This window comes from Pleurodeles waltl, chromosome 6 (assembly GCF_031143425.1).
Source record: "Pleurodeles waltl isolate 20211129_DDA chromosome 6, aPleWal1.hap1.20221129, whole genome shotgun sequence".
Taxonomy (NCBI): domain Eukaryota; kingdom Metazoa; phylum Chordata; class Amphibia; order Caudata; family Salamandridae; genus Pleurodeles; species Pleurodeles waltl.
In genome coordinates, this window is record NC_090445.1 from 1,080,507,041 (window position 1) to 1,080,522,697 (window position 15,657).

Genomic DNA, 15,657 nt, shown 5'->3' on the forward strand with positions numbered 1-15,657 from the left:
ACAGAACCTAAAAATTTGAAACAGCCATGCTACATTCTCTCTAATAATACAAACAGCAGCGTACAAAAAATGATCCCGATAAAGTGTCATTTGATTACAACTGTTAAAATACATTAATTGGGTAAAACAAAAACAATACCCAAATCAGTTTCACCCTGTACTTCAACCCTAACATCAAAGGGGAAGCCCCTCTAGGTAGAACTTATATCTAATCCCAAAAATATATCATATATTCAAACACGCTACATAGGAAGACACATAACATACTAAAAACTGGTAAAAAGCCACAAATTAGCACCCCCTATCAAAAATCGCACTGGGAACACATTCCTGCATCCATGCATAACTAAGAAAACAGCAATTAAGGATGTGCACGTTGTCTAATTTTCCAAATCACCAACAAGAAACGGGAGACACCAAAAACCAGGAAATACTTAACATAATCTTTTAAGGTTCTTAAAACAATATTGTGTTCTCTTAACCCCAATAAATGGCATAAAGGAACAATCCACTTCTTCCTGCTCTTTGCATATGCCGGGCAGAAAAACAAAATATGCTCTTCTGTCTCCTTAGCTGCTTCGAAAGCGACAGAAGAAAAATAAAGATTCCTTCTTGGGCATTCAATGACAAGTAAAGGCTGCAATAGATAACATGCTATGCCTAAACTGCAGGTACTATTTCCTTGCGAGGGGCGGCTGAATCTCATCCAGGAATGGTTCCACACAAAACATTCTTAAACTGTAAAAAGGAAAGGGTCAAGTGAACACATGAAGAGTGTACAAGGATCTGCCCCTAGTATACTCCCAATATCTCTTCTTAAACAGAAACTTCTCCCAATACAAAGAGGAGACTCCGGATTCAACCACAAGCCCACACATCCTACCTTTAAGGGAAAATGTTCAACATAGCTAAGCCAGGGCAAGTAGTTTGACCCAGGAAGGCCTAGCACCTCTTTTAGGCCTTCACAACGGGAATACAGATCTTCATTGGACCACAGTCTTCGCCAATAAAAGGGGGGGGGGCCTAACCCCCTCCTCCTCTTTAACAGGCCTAGTTCTAGTCTAAGCGGGAGCAGAGGGGTACCAGTAGGAAGGCCCAGTAGCTGACGTAGAAAACCATTCTTGGCAACCGATAGTCTGGGGTGCCTGCAGAATTCAGCCCCATAAAGGGCGCTCCTCAAAGCCTGTGATCTATAAATTTACAGAGGAGCTACTATGTGAAAAGAAGAATCGAAATGCGCTCCCACAATCGCCCCGTGCACTAGACCAGTTTCTGCCTATATTTTTCAATATGGGCATTTCAGTCAAGATTCTCGGTCAGGGTCAGACCCAAACAATCAAAGACACAGACCGGGTCCAAGGGGACCCCGACAAGCTTAGGGTTTGATCTAGCAACACAACCCAGAACCAGGGGACCAAATCAAACACAGATTGTAGATCAATGAAAGCAAAATATAAACAACCACATCCCAAAACCCCTGATTTCCAGTAAATTAACTGGAGTCTAAAAACCCGATCGATGGTACTGGCACCATCCCTAAATCCCGCCTGGAGATCGGTCAAGATGCAATTTTCCTCGATCCACATCTGCAGTCAATCAAGTAGAATAGAACTAAATAGTTTTTGGGAACAATCAATTAAACTAATTGGCCTATAGTTCTGCAGACCATTTGGAGAGCCCTTTTTATAGTTGGGGATAATCTCAGCCTCTGCCCAGGAGGGAGGGATTGGTGCACCAGCTAGATTATTATTAAATATAATCAAAACATATGGGGCCCAGACATCCGGCTCGCTTAAATAGAGGTCCCCAGGACCTTTATCCAGGCCAGGTGCTTTATTAGGTCCTATTTTAGTAATGGCAGCTCTTACTTCATAATCAGTAATAGGAGAGCGATCCATGCTGTTACAAATGCCAGACCCCGCTACCATTGAGTTAACATACCAGGGGATGGGCTCAGGAGAAGAGAAAGTACCTTCTCCCTAACCGTATTTAATGAGGAAAAATGGGCCAACCTATCTGTTGCCAAAACATTAGTCCCCAGTTGACTGACATCTTCTCTATACCCTGTTGAAACCAAATTACAAAACCCACGTAAAGCTCCATTCCTAGTGGCAGCAAGCATCTTCTTCCACCGGATCACTTCCCTTTCTTTTTTGGCTACTGAAACTGACTTTTTATACAATGCCCTATGAGCTTTGATTTCACCGCTGTCCTGTACTTTGATTGCAGAGATTAAAGTTGGCCTTGCACACCTACCGGCTTTATTATACCATGATTGGGGAGCCCTCCCACCTATGGATCTGCGTACATCCACATAGAAAAAGGCGTTTAACCCAATGAATAGATTATTGTGAATTGAACAAATCCATTCTCCACAAATCTGCTGGTTAAGGGCCCCCTCTTCTTTTAGAGGGGCATCTAAACTAACAGTGACCGGAGCATAAATACCCCATAGCATTTCCGGTGAGCCTAGCAAGGTGGGTCATTTCACTCTGCGCTTATTACTGATTGAAGGCAGACCAGAAGCTAACAGGCCATTTACACAACCCTCCCTTCCCAAAACCTGTAGGTCACTTCAAGACTCAGATCATTATGATCACTATCCTGGTGTACAATAACAACCATGTCAACTAATAATGGCCATATCCTAATATCCACTAAAATGTCATCAAACTAGTGCCTGGGGTTCGTTTGAAATTATATTCCTTCTTTATCAGACCTCGTTCACATATTGCATGCTAATAGCCCATACTTCATTGTAAAGGTTTTCATCTGCAGAGCTTAGCTAGATCATCTCTTAATTGGTGGCAGTGTCAGCAAAGGTATCGACCAGACATTGTCCAGATCTAAGGTCAATGGGACAGCGCCATTATCTAAAGGTTCATACTGACAATTAAAGTCCACACCCACAACCTTCAAAACGCTCCATGGGGCAAACTTCCATAGCAGAGGATTCTTTATTAGCTCCACCAGGCCTTAGATACACAATGTAAAGATATATCACATAGGATGCAATTCTCAACCAAACACACCGACTATCCTGGGAGGTTTTCAGTAGTTCCCTTGCCTTACAGGGAAGGCTTGTATGGTCCCAAATAGTTAGCCTTCCTGATGTGCGACCCCCTCCCACGGGAAACAGCCTCTTTGCTAAAATCTGCAAAACAGTGCAGAGGTTGGACTGCCCAGGTCTCCTGAAAAACACACAGCATACAGATCGATAAACCTTGCCCATTCAGGAATACCAAGTTTTGCTGCCAACCCTGCAATATTCAATGACAACAATTTGCCAGCAGATTCTAGACCACTAAGCCGAGTTATTTTCAGTAACTATAACTTGTGCCCTAAGGTAATTACATATAACACGTGCCCTCGCCAAGCACCAATAATTACCCCAGATATTACATCACTCATGAAATCTTCTATTACATCATTGATAATATCACTAATAGGTGCAGTAAAATAACTGCTGAGAAAAATATGCATGGTCAGTTTAAAATATGTGTGTATGTGTATATATATCTCAAGTCTTTATTTCGCTTTAAGTCACAGCAGGTCTTGGCAGGGTCGCAAACCCCAGTATACCATATCCAACAGCTTTCCTTCCAGAAAATACAAGTATCCCAAATCCACAGAAAAAGAAAAACAGCCAAGGCCCCAGTATTGTTATGAGGCAATAGAAGTGATTTATTCCTGAGGCAACACCCAACATGTTTTAGAAAGCTCAGTTTCCTTGATCAAGGGTAAACAGAACAGAACATTCCTCCACCATATTTAAAACACAATGCTCACTTATTGTCACCACCATAGACAAAGGACTATGATTAACAAACTTCTTTATTTTGATGGAAGTGGACCGGCCATCTTAGAGTGTATTGTATTCTATTACTACAATACAATTTCAACCTTCACAGCTGTACATTGATACTCCCCTTAAGGATTCTTCAAATTTACATATTCATTTCCAGCATTTATAAGTGTTCTTAAATCATTTCTCTTTACCCCAGTGGGATTTTGATCTTTTGTTCCCTAAATTAACCATTATCATTCTTACCTGCTGACAACTCATGTCTAACTCCTGCTCTATACTTTTAAACGCCCAAGAGGGCATTCTTAAAGGATACAATAGCTCTTTTGCTCTTCTAGTCCCATTGCATGAAAGTAGTTTAACCAATATTTCGGAGTCCAGACTTTTATCCTAATTAAAAAATGTGCACCCCACCTGTGAATAATAAATATCAGTAAAAAATGTATTAAAATGTCTTTAAAAACTCCACATTCGATCTGAATCAGCATGAACATCTATACCGATATATCAGAAATGAGGCGGAGAGGATTTTTGGACACGCCACTGTGAGCCGAACGCAAGGGGAGTGGACCGGTCGGAGAACAGATTCAAAGCCCAGGAGCATCCGCAAGCGCGTAAGTGCCTTCCTTGCAAGTGGGGTGATACAAGACAATATTGGGGAAGCGGAGAGCACAGGTATAATTATAAAGGAGCGAATTGGTGGTGGGGCTCGTAATATGGATCCTTACTCAAAGTAATTGTGAGTTGATGGAAAGTCCAATAAAAGCAAGAACAGCGAGAGATTCGAAGCGGCGTGAAGCAGCTGATGAGCTGTTTAAGAACCTCACCTCTCATGAGAGAATATGAGTAAATTAAAAAACTATACTAATAAGAACAGTAAAGCCAAAAGAGAATTATGGGATATGTTATTGAAACACTCGAAAAGAGAACAGTCCAAATGGTGGTCAGCGGTTACATTACAAAAATACATAAATTGGCGATTTTGGGAGAATCCCAAGAGGTTTGAGAATTTTTGTAATACCTACTTCTGAGAATCCCGATCCAGAAATGATAGCTGAATTGGAGGCGAATAATCATCAATGTTGTATCAACATGTTGAAAATATTGATCAAATATGCATGGCATGAGTAGGACAGATTAAGGATAGAGATCAACAAAGTTACCAATGATTTGAAGGAGAAATGCACATTGGAAGAATTTGATAAAGAAATGGAGAGAATTGATAGTAAGCTGAACAAGGAAGAAGAAGTACTGAAATTGAAAAAACAACTTAAGTTCCTAAGGGATCAAATTGACTATGAGAAGGGACAGGTCCTTACATTTGGCAAGAAATACAACCATATCAAGGAGAAACCAACAAGAGGAACGGATATAGGGAGAATTCCGAAACAAGATACTGATCCAGTGGTTACAACAAAGGAAGTGGCAGATCAAGATTCTAGGAAGGATTTGAGACAAAGTGATGACAATGAAAGTGATGCATCTATACAATCGGATATGGGTAGAGACACCATTTTGAAGGAATTTGACCTCATAGCCCAGGGGAGACTAACAGGGCAAAGAAGAAGAGGAACAGAAAATCGTAGAGGAAGAGGTGCAAACACAAGCAGTGGGAGAAGAGACTTAAAGGAAGGCCCAGTGACAGTTCTAACAAGGGGCCAGTTGACAACAAAATGATGGATAAACAGACTATGGTGAATCTCTCCGGAATCGGCTAACTGATTCAGAAGTTGAGGTACTCTCCTTAGGGTTATCCATTTGTCCAATGGCACAGTTTGATTATACTCAGAGTTGTATTGATTTGTTTTATTTCAGTAGAAAATTTAAATTGAAGAAGTGGTTTACCAGCAATTCAGAAAAAGTACAGAGGCAAAATCAGATCATACAGTCAAACCTACAGATAGGGGATATTGAAATGTTACATACGATCTGTGAGTTGGATGAGGAGGTAGATGTAATTTCCGACCCTGTTCTAAATTTAATAGCTATGGGAATAGATATTGAGGTGGGCTGGCCGAGTGGGTTTAAACCTAAATCAATTTTTTTGCCTCCTAAAAATAATGACGCCACTAATGTTTTTGAGAAAGGCATTTTTAAGAAAATGAGAAAATTTAGGTATATGAAGAGGGCTCAATATAATACTCTCCAACCTCAACATAGAGAAGCTATCAAATCCCTGCAAAAGAATAAAACCACTGTGATTAAGAAATCTGATAAGAGAGGTAATGTGGTTGTGATGTCAAGAGAAATGTATTTGCAAGAAGGCCTAAGACAATAAAAGCTATAAAATCTCAATTAGGGATGAAGTGATACAGGCCAAGTTAAGATACTTTGAGAAACTTGAATGGAGAGACAAGGAACCAATTGAATGGGAGGAATGTCAATTTTTGAGATTGGAATTCCCTAAATTACCAGCTATTTACTTCTTGCCTAAACTGCATAAAGACAAAACAAATGCCACAGGGAGACCTATTGTTTCGTCTATAGGCAGTTAAGTTGAAAATACTTCTGAGTATGTGAGTTTTTTTTCTGCGTCCTTTTGTGGAGACAATGCCTTCATATATCAGAGACACAGGATTTTTTAATAATAATTCATGGAGTTAGCCTGGAGGAGGATTTTCTCCTGATGACCCTTGATGTCAATAATCTCTATAGCTGTATACCCCATGATTGTGGAATTATGGCTATTAGACATTTGAGAGCCCGGGCCTTGTCATTCTTGCTTCGTACGGAAATGTTACTTGACATGATTTATGCCTGTCTCACCAACATTTTTTTAATTTTTATTAAGACAATATATCATCAGACCAAAGAGACTGCGATGGGCACCTGTTCTGTCCCCATTTATGGTGGTTTATACCTCGGCAGGTGGGAGGAACACGTTGTCGGGAACATTGTTGAGTTCGAAGAACACGTGGTCCTTTGGGTTAGGTACATCAAATATATTTTCTGTATTTGGAAAGGTAATTTTGAGTCTGCTTTACAATTTATGACCACCCTTAATGACAATTCCCTCAATATGAAATTAACGGGGAAGATCCATCCAAAAATTATTGAATTTCTGGATGTGAAGATTTATATTGAGAATTGTAAAATGGAGTGTTCTGTATAGAAAGAAAATGGGAGGAAACAGCTTGCTTCCTGCAAGAAGTAATCACCCACAAAATGTAATACAAAGTATCCCTAATGGTGAATTACTGCGAGCCAGGAGAAATTGTAGTTCAGATATGGCTTTCAGTAAAGAGATTGAAATTATGACACAAAGATTTAAAGAAAGAGGTTATTCTGTGTCAACTATTAGAAAAGCAGTGGTAAAAGTGCATCAAGCCAAAAGAGATGAGCTGTTGTTGGTTAAAAAGATTGATGAGGTAAAAGGTAAATCTAAGATTGATTACAACCTTTCTCAATGAAATAGGAGAAGTGAAAAATATATTTCATATGTTTTGGCCGGTCTTACATACAGATGAAACTATGGCCAAATTATTGGATGAATATCCTAGATTCACATTTAGGCGCAGTAAGTCACTGAAAGATTCACTGAGTCAATGCTTGCCACCTGAAATTGAGACCAGTAAAGCTATTATTGTTTTTTTACCTGTGGAAATTGCCAGGCATGTAAGTATAGTGTGAACTGAAAGTAGATTATGTTTCCGGGAATATTGAAATCATTTGTTATTAAAAAAGATGACAGCAATTAACGAATGATGATAAAACCTACCCAGTAGCTAGACATTATAAAATGTGTCATGAACAGAATAGTAAAAAGCTGGGATTTGTGGTTTTGGACAGGATTCCATTCAAGGAGGGGGGTGGTAACAGAACATTAGAGGTGAGAAAATCAGAATCAAGACTGATCATTAGCCTCAACACTCTACACCCTGTTGGACTGAATTAAGACGAAGAGTAGGCAGTCCATTTGACATAAATGAGATTATCAGGATAGTTTAGTATTGCATGTTAGTTCTGATATATAGGTACAGACGAGCACGCTGATTCGGATCTAATGTGGAGTTTTTAAAGAAATTTTAAAACATTTTTAACTTCTGTTTTTTATTCACAGGTGGGGTGCACATTTTTTTTGAATTGGGATAAAAGGATGGACTCTGTAATATTGGTCAACCAACTGTCATGCCATGTGACTAGAAGAACAAAAAAGCTACTGTATCTTTTAAGAATGCCCACTTGGGTGGTTAAAAGTAAGTTCTCTTATAGAGCAGGAGTTAGACATGAGTTCACAGCGGGTAGGAATGATAATAATGGTTAATTTAGGGAATGAGAGACTATTGAAAACCCACTGGGGTAAAGGGAAATGAATTAAGAGCACTTATAAATTAATGTTGGAAATTAATATGTAAAATTGAAGAATCCCTAAGGGGAGTATTAATGTTTAGCTGTGAAGGTTGAAATTGTATTGTAGTAATAGAATACAATACACTCCAAGATGGTCGATCCTGTTCCATCATAAAAAGGAAGTTTGTTACGCATAGTCCTTTGTCTATGGTGGTGAAAATAAGTGAGCACTGTGTTTTAAATATGGCGGAGGAATGTCATTTTGTTAACCCGTGCTCAAGGAAACTGAGCTTTCCGAAACGCGTTGGGTGTTGTCACACGAATAAATCACTTCTATTGCTTCATAACACGACTGTGGCCCTGGCTGTTTTCCTTTTCTGTGGATTTGGGATACTTGTATTTTCCGGAAGGAAAGCTGTTGGAAAGGATATGATATATATGGAAAATGTCACTTACCCAGTGTACATCTGTTCGTGGCATGAGACGCTGCAGATTCACATGCTGTGCATTATCCTGCCATCTAGTGTTGGGCTCGGAGTGTTACAAGTTGTTTTTCTTCGAAGAAGTCTTTTCGAGTCATGAGACCGAGGGACTCCTCCCTTTCGGCTCCATTGCGCATGGGCGTCAACTCCATCTTAGATTGTTTTCCCCGCAGAGGGTGAGGCAGGAGTTGTGAATATAGTAATTGTGCCCATGCAATGGAGTAAGTATGTATGTACATAATGTGTCTTAAAAAAGTATTTATTTACAAATTTACAAGTTTACAGTTTTCATTCAACTTATAACAGCTACAGGCGCCTGGGGAGGTGGGAGGGCGCATGTGAATCTGCAGCGTCTCATGCCACGAACAGATGTACACTGGGTAAGTGACATTTTCCGCTTGATGGCATGTGTAGCTGCAGATACACATGCTGTGCATAGACTAGTAAGCAGTAAACTCCCCAAAAGCAGTGACTTAGCCTGTAGGAGTTGAAGTTGTCTGAAATAATGCTCATAATACAGCCTGTCCTACTGTGGCTTGTTGTGTTGTTAACACATCTAAACAGTAATGTTTTGTGAATGTAGGAGGCGTAGACCATGTGGCTGCCTTACAGATCTCTGTCATAGGTATATTTCCTAGAAAAGCCATTGTGGTGCGCCCTTTTTCCTAGTGGAATGCGCCTTTGGTGTAATAGGTAGATCTCTTTTTGCTTTGATATAGCAGGTTTGAATACATTTCACTATCCATCTGGCAATGCCTTGTTTGGATATTGGATTTCCTGCATGAGCTTTTCGGAAGGCTACAAACAATTGTTTTGCGAAACTGTTTTGTTCTATCAATGTAATACATTAGTGCTCTTTTAATGTCTAACGTATGTAAGGCTCTTTCGGCTACTGAGTCTGGTTGTGGAAAAAAGACTGGGAGTTCCACTGTCTGGTTTAGGTGGAATGGTGATATAACTTTTGGTAACAATTTGGGATTTGTACGGAGAACCACTTTATGTTTATGTATTTGTATAAAGGGTTCTTGTATAGTAAATGCTTGTATTTCACTTACTCTTCTAAGAGATGTGATAGCTATCAGGAAGGCTACTTTCCAAGTTAAGTATTGCATTTCACAAGAGTGCATGGGTTCAAATGGTGGTCCCATGAGCTGGGTTAACACAATACTGTGGTTCCACGAGGGGACTGGTGGTTTTCTCTGTGGTAGGATTCTTTTTAATCCCTCCATAAATGCCTTGAAGACTGGGATTCTAAAAAGTGATGTTGAATGTGTAATCTGCAGATAGGCAGATATTGCTGTGAGATGTATTTTAAAAGAAGAGAAGGATTAGTTACTTACCTGTAAATCCTAGTTCTCTTCCAGGGGTATCCTCATCAAAGTCATAAACATTGAATATTCCCGCCCCCGTGCGGGGACCCCGGAGCATATATATATAAAATACATACATATTATCATGTGTAAAACAGCAATGCAGGCTATAATCACAAATAGGCTAAAATGCTTTATTTCTATGCAAGTTTTTTTTTTTTTTTTTTTTTTTTTTTTTTTTTTTTAATATTATAAAATCACAATAGATCATAAATATCTACCTAAGCCCCAAAAACTGGACTTAGGGAAGTAAACAGCAGTAAATATCAGAGAAAATTAGAAAAAACCACATTGAAAAACAATTAAGCATTCTTAGGCAATAGGCTGCATGCAGGTTAACACAGGAGAACCATAAAAACTTTGGCACCGTGCCTTTAAGACCCTGAGCACCTCCAGTATCCCACCATGCCTCAGGGGTGAAGGGAAGGTGACAGTTGGTTCACAGTTAGGTCAGTACTTTTTTACGGTGACAATCTGTGTAACTGATCAGAAAGATAATCTGTCCTGCACTTCTAGGAGACTTGAGTCCGGGGAGGAGGGTGGGTTGTTTATGACTTTGATGAGGATACCCCTGGAAGAGAACTAGGATTTACAGGTAAGTAACTAATCCTTCTCTTCCAGGGGATCCTCATCAATAGTCATAAACATTGAATAGATTAGCAAGCCCATCCCTAAACTCTGCGGACTGTCTGAAAGAAGTGCAGGAAAGAACATATATTCATGCAAATAGATTTCTAAGAGAGGCCTGCCCCACCTGGGCATCCGCTCTTGCATCCGAGTCTAAACAGTAATGCTTAGTAAAGGTATGCACAGACTTCCATGTAGCAGCCTTACAAATCTCGGAAATTGGTACATTGTTAAGGAGGGCAGCAGTAGCCGCTTTTCCCCTTGTGGAATGCGCTTTTGGCCTAGCCAGTAATCGCTTATTAGCCAGTTGGTAAGAGTTAACAATACAAGACACAATCCATCTTGATATCGTTCGTTTAGACGCTGCCTCTCCTGTTCTTAAATGACCATAATTTAGAAACAAATGGTTAGAATGTCTAATCGGTTTTGTTTTGTCCAAATAGAATTTCAGCACTCTTTTCAAGTCTAAAGAATGCAATGCTTTCTCAGCCGGAGTCTCCGGATTGGGAAAGAAAGTCGGTAAAGATATAGTCTGATTGATATGGAATTCTGACACCACCTTCAGAAGGAAAGATGGGTGAGTTCGCAGAACCACTCTATTATCGTGAAAAACCGTGTACGGTTCTCTGCAAGACAGAGCCTGAATTTCGCTGACCCTCCTCGCTGAAGTAATGGCCACCAAAAAAGCCGTCTTCCACGTAAGGTGCTGTAAAGAGGCCTTGTGGATAGGTTCAAAGGGAGGGCCCATAAGCTTTGACAGGACTACATTCAGTTCCCATGGAGGAGAAGGTCTCCGAATGGGAGGAAAAACCTTTTTCAAGCCTTCTAAAAAATCCTTGACTACAGGTATCGTAAAGAAGGATTCCTGAGAAGGCGACTTACGATACGCTGTAATTGCAGACAAATGAACCTTAATAGATGATACCTGCAGACCAGACTTCGCCAGATGAAGCAAATAGGACAGAATGACGTCCTCCTGAGCTCGTATGGGATTTATACCTTGTTGAGAGCACCAGATGTAAAATCTCTTCCACTTAAAAGCGTACGAACGCCGCGTGGAAGGTCGTTTTGACTCTTTCAAGATGTTCATGCACTCCTGTGAGAGCCCTAGGTGCCCATACTGTAGGAATTCAGGAGCCATGCTGTCAAGCTCAGAGAGGTAAGGTTGGGATGTAGGATTCTGCCTTCCATTCTGCTCAGGAGATCCGGTCTGCACGGCAACCTCCTGTGAGGTTTTTCCGATAAGTTGAGTAGGTCCGTGTACCAGAATTGGCGGGCCATTGTGGCGCTATCAGAATCATTCTGGTTCTGGAGTTGTAAAATTTGTTGATTACTGCCGGTATGAGGGGAATCGGTGGAAAGGCGTAGAGAAATGTCCCTGACCAGTCGATCAACAGGGCATTCCCTTGAGATCCCGGACGGCAGAACCTGGATGCGAAGTCTGGGCATTTCTTGTTTGTTTCGTCTGCAAAAAGATCCAACTGGGGTCGACCCCATTGACCGAAGATGTCCTCGACGACTTCGTCGTGTAGGACCCAGTCGTGCGCGTCTTCTAGATGTCTGCTCAGGAAATCTGCCTCTACGTTTTGCTGACCTGGCAGGTGTACCGCTGTGATAGACATTCCCCTGGCCAGGAGCCAATGCCATATCGTTTGGGATTCTCGAGACAGAGGTAGTGATCTTGTTCCCCCCTGTTTGTTCAGATAATACATTGTGGTTGTATTGTCTGTCTGAATTAGGAGAGATTTCCCGTGAACCAATGGAGAGAAAGATTTGAGAGCCAGATGGACTGCTCTGAGCTCCAGTAGATTTATGTGATAGTTCTTTTCCTTGTCGGACCACAAACCCTGAGCTTGGAAGGAACCCAGATGAGCACCCCAACCCTGAAGAGACGCATCCGTTACCAGAGTGTCGGCTGGAATTGTCTGGTGAAACGGAGAACCTATCGACAGGTGAGGTCTGTGCATCCACCATTGTAGTGATTGAAAAGCCACTGCTGGTAGTCGAACTCTGTCCTCCCAGTGACCAGTCTTTTGGCTCCAATTGTTCTCTAATGCCTCCTGAAGGGGCCTCATGCGTAGCCTGGCATTCGGGACAATGAAGATGCATGAAGCCATGGAGCCCAGAAGAGATGTCACCTGACGAGCAGTAGGTGCATCGGCTGTTAATAGTTGTTGACACTTCCTGTGGATTGATAAAAGTCGTTCCTCCGAAGGATACACTCTTTGGAGCTCTGTGTTTAGTACCGCTCCCAGGTAGTGGAGGTTTTGTGTTGGAATCAAGGTTGACTTGTTGTGGTTGATTTGAAGACCTAGAGACTCGAAAGTTCTTAGTACGATGTCTCGATGTTTTCTCGCCTGATCCGGAGAGGAGGCCTTCACTAGCCAGTCGTCCAGGTAGGGGTAGACGAATATTTTTTGTCTTCGAAGATGTGCCGCTACCACTGCTACACATTTTGAAAAGACTCGGGTGCAGACTTCAGGCCGAATGGAAGGACTCTGAATTGGTAGTGCTGTGACGCTATCTGGAAACGTAAAAATTTCCGATGTTTGGATGCTATTGGGATGTGAAAATATGCATCCTGTAGGTCGATGGAGCACATCCAGTCTCCCTGATGCAGTTGCGGGACAATCTGGTGAAGGGCTAGCATCCTGAACTTCTGTTTTCTTATGTACTTGTTCAGGAGCCGTAAGTCCAGAATTGGCCTGAAGAGGCCCTGTTGACCTTTTTTCGCCACCAGAAAGTAACGGGAGTACACCCCTTTTCCTTTTTGTGCCGGAGGAACCTTTTCTACAGCTTTCTTTTGTAGGAGTGAGAGAACTTCCTTGCGTAGCAGGCTGAGATGAGAAGGAAAACCTCTTGCTGGCGGCAAGTGTGGAGGAGGTTTTTTGAAAAGGAGAGAATAGCCATGTTCGACAATATTGAGCACCCATTTGTCTTTTGTGATGGAGTGCCACTCGTGAAGATGATGCGTAACACTTCCCCCCACCGGAGTGGTGCACAGTGTTGAGGGAAGCAATGCCTCATTGCTTTGTTGGTGTCTTTGCTGTAGACTGTTGAGGTCTACTTGACCCTCGGTCTCTTGTGGGTCTACGTGCCTGAAACAGGGGACGTCCCTGTCGTTGTTGTGGCCTCTGAGACCAGTGAGGGGTTTGAACCCTCTGCTGGAATGGTCGTCTGTCGTACGGCCTGTACCTCCGCCTGAAGTCTTTCTTACGTTCCAGGCCCACTGCCCTCATCGTGTCCACTTCCGTTTTCATTCGGGCCATCTCTTCATCCGCGTGGGTACCGAACAACGAATTGCCGCTGAATGGGAGGTTTAAAATGCGTTGCTGTGCTTCCTGTTTCAGACCCGTGAGCCGTAGCCAGGAAGACCTCCTAGCGCAGATTCCGTGCGCATACCCATGCGCAGCCAAATCCGCCCCGTCCGCCGCCGCACTGATGACCTGGTTAGATACTAGGCCCCCTTCCTGCAAGATTTCCTGGAAGTCCTGTCTATCTTCCCTGGGCAACTTTTCTGTAAATCTGTGGAGTGAGTCCCACAGAGAGCGGTCATATCTGCCCAGAAGTGCTGAGGCGCTGGAGACCTTCATAGCAGATGCCGCCATACCGCACATCTTTCTCCCCAGGGAGTCTAGGTGTCTGCTCTCCTTATCCGGGGGGACTGTGGAAGATGATGCCACAGAGTGTGTTTTTCTGGCTGCGGCTAAGATCACAGAGTCCGGTGGCGGATCCTTCCGCAGGAATAAAGGATCTTGCTCCGGAGCTTTGTATTTCTTTTGAATCCTAGCCGGGGCAGACTTGAGAGTGGCTGGAGACAGAAAAGTGTCCATAGTAGGTTGCAGCAAACCCGGTACTAGTGGCAGCAGTTTTCTCGAGACTGATCTGTGTTGTAGGGTCTCAAAGATAACTGAGGATGAGGTGGCCGGTTCCGGTACCTCAATATTTAGCTTCTGCGCTCCCCTTAGAAGAACCTCATTAAAAGTGGTGATATCATCCACCGGGGAAATCCTAGCAGGTGGAGAATCTGTCAGTGTGGGGGAGTAGCGCCCAACAGACGATCCTGAAGAAGACCAAGAAGGTGATCTTCTGCGTGGTGTTCGCGACCTGGTTCTCCTTCGGGAACGGGACCTGCTCCGAGAGGCTGTAGCAGAGTGTGCAGGTCTTGTGGTCGGCTGACGAGAAGCAGAACGAGCCCGTCCTGCTCTAGCTGTAGGCGATGGCGTTCTCGGTAATGAGGCAGTAGGAGAATACATCCTAGAGTATTGGGAATCCGGGGATGCTGCCGGTCTATTCAGGCTCTCTAACCATCTGGGTGATAGAGTGATGGGAGAAACATGCCCCGATGAGCCCGCTCTGGAATGGGATGATGCACTCCTTATAGAGACCACCGGTGAGGGAGCTTTGTCCGCTGGCTCTACTGCCTGTGACACAGCAGAAGGTTGTGTCGACGTCGATTGTATCCTCGACGTCGAAGGTTGCGATGGCTGGTCTGTTCTCGACGTCGATCGCGGGACCTGGACCTACTCGCCGCCGTGTGTCTCGACGTTGACTGGCGAGTGGTCGACGGCGGATGTTCATGCCGTCGTGGTGTTTTTGGTGTCGTGTCGTGTCCTTCGACGCCAAGGGGTGAGACGTTCTCGACGGCGAACGGGAGCGCCGGAGATGACTCGACGCCGAACGGCGGCCTGCCGTCGACGGAGATGTACCCCTGTGTCCATGCTTCGACGCTTTGTCCTTCGACGTCGGTCTGGTCACCGTCGACGGCGATCTATGCCGGTGAGACGGTGGTGCTGATGACGTCGATGGAGAACAAACAGGCACAATCCTACCTGTCGACGTCGATCGGGCCATTCCTTCTGTTGTAGGTCTGGGAAGTGAAGAGGATGTTGACTTTTTCCTCTCCTGAAGCCCATGTAGCCTGATCTTCTCTCTGTCTTTGAGAGTCCTCCTTGACATGTTCTTACAATACTTGCAGGTGTCAGGACAGTGACTCTGTGGCAGGCAGACAATACACAGAGAGTGTGGGTCTGACTGGGCTTTCTTCTTCCCACAAGAAGGACATTTTACAAAAAGAGATGGC

The 15,657-nt window shown here is 43.1% G+C and overlaps 1 protein-coding gene across 17 annotated transcripts in view; it reads right to left on the reverse strand.

Annotated features, from left to right (window-relative positions):
- The window catches only part of UBR4 (ubiquitin protein ligase E3 component n-recognin 4), a 1,862,787-nt gene that overhangs the window by 310,483 nt on the left and 1,536,647 nt on the right, over positions 1-15,657 (reverse strand). The gene's annotated exons all lie outside the window — the stretch shown is intronic.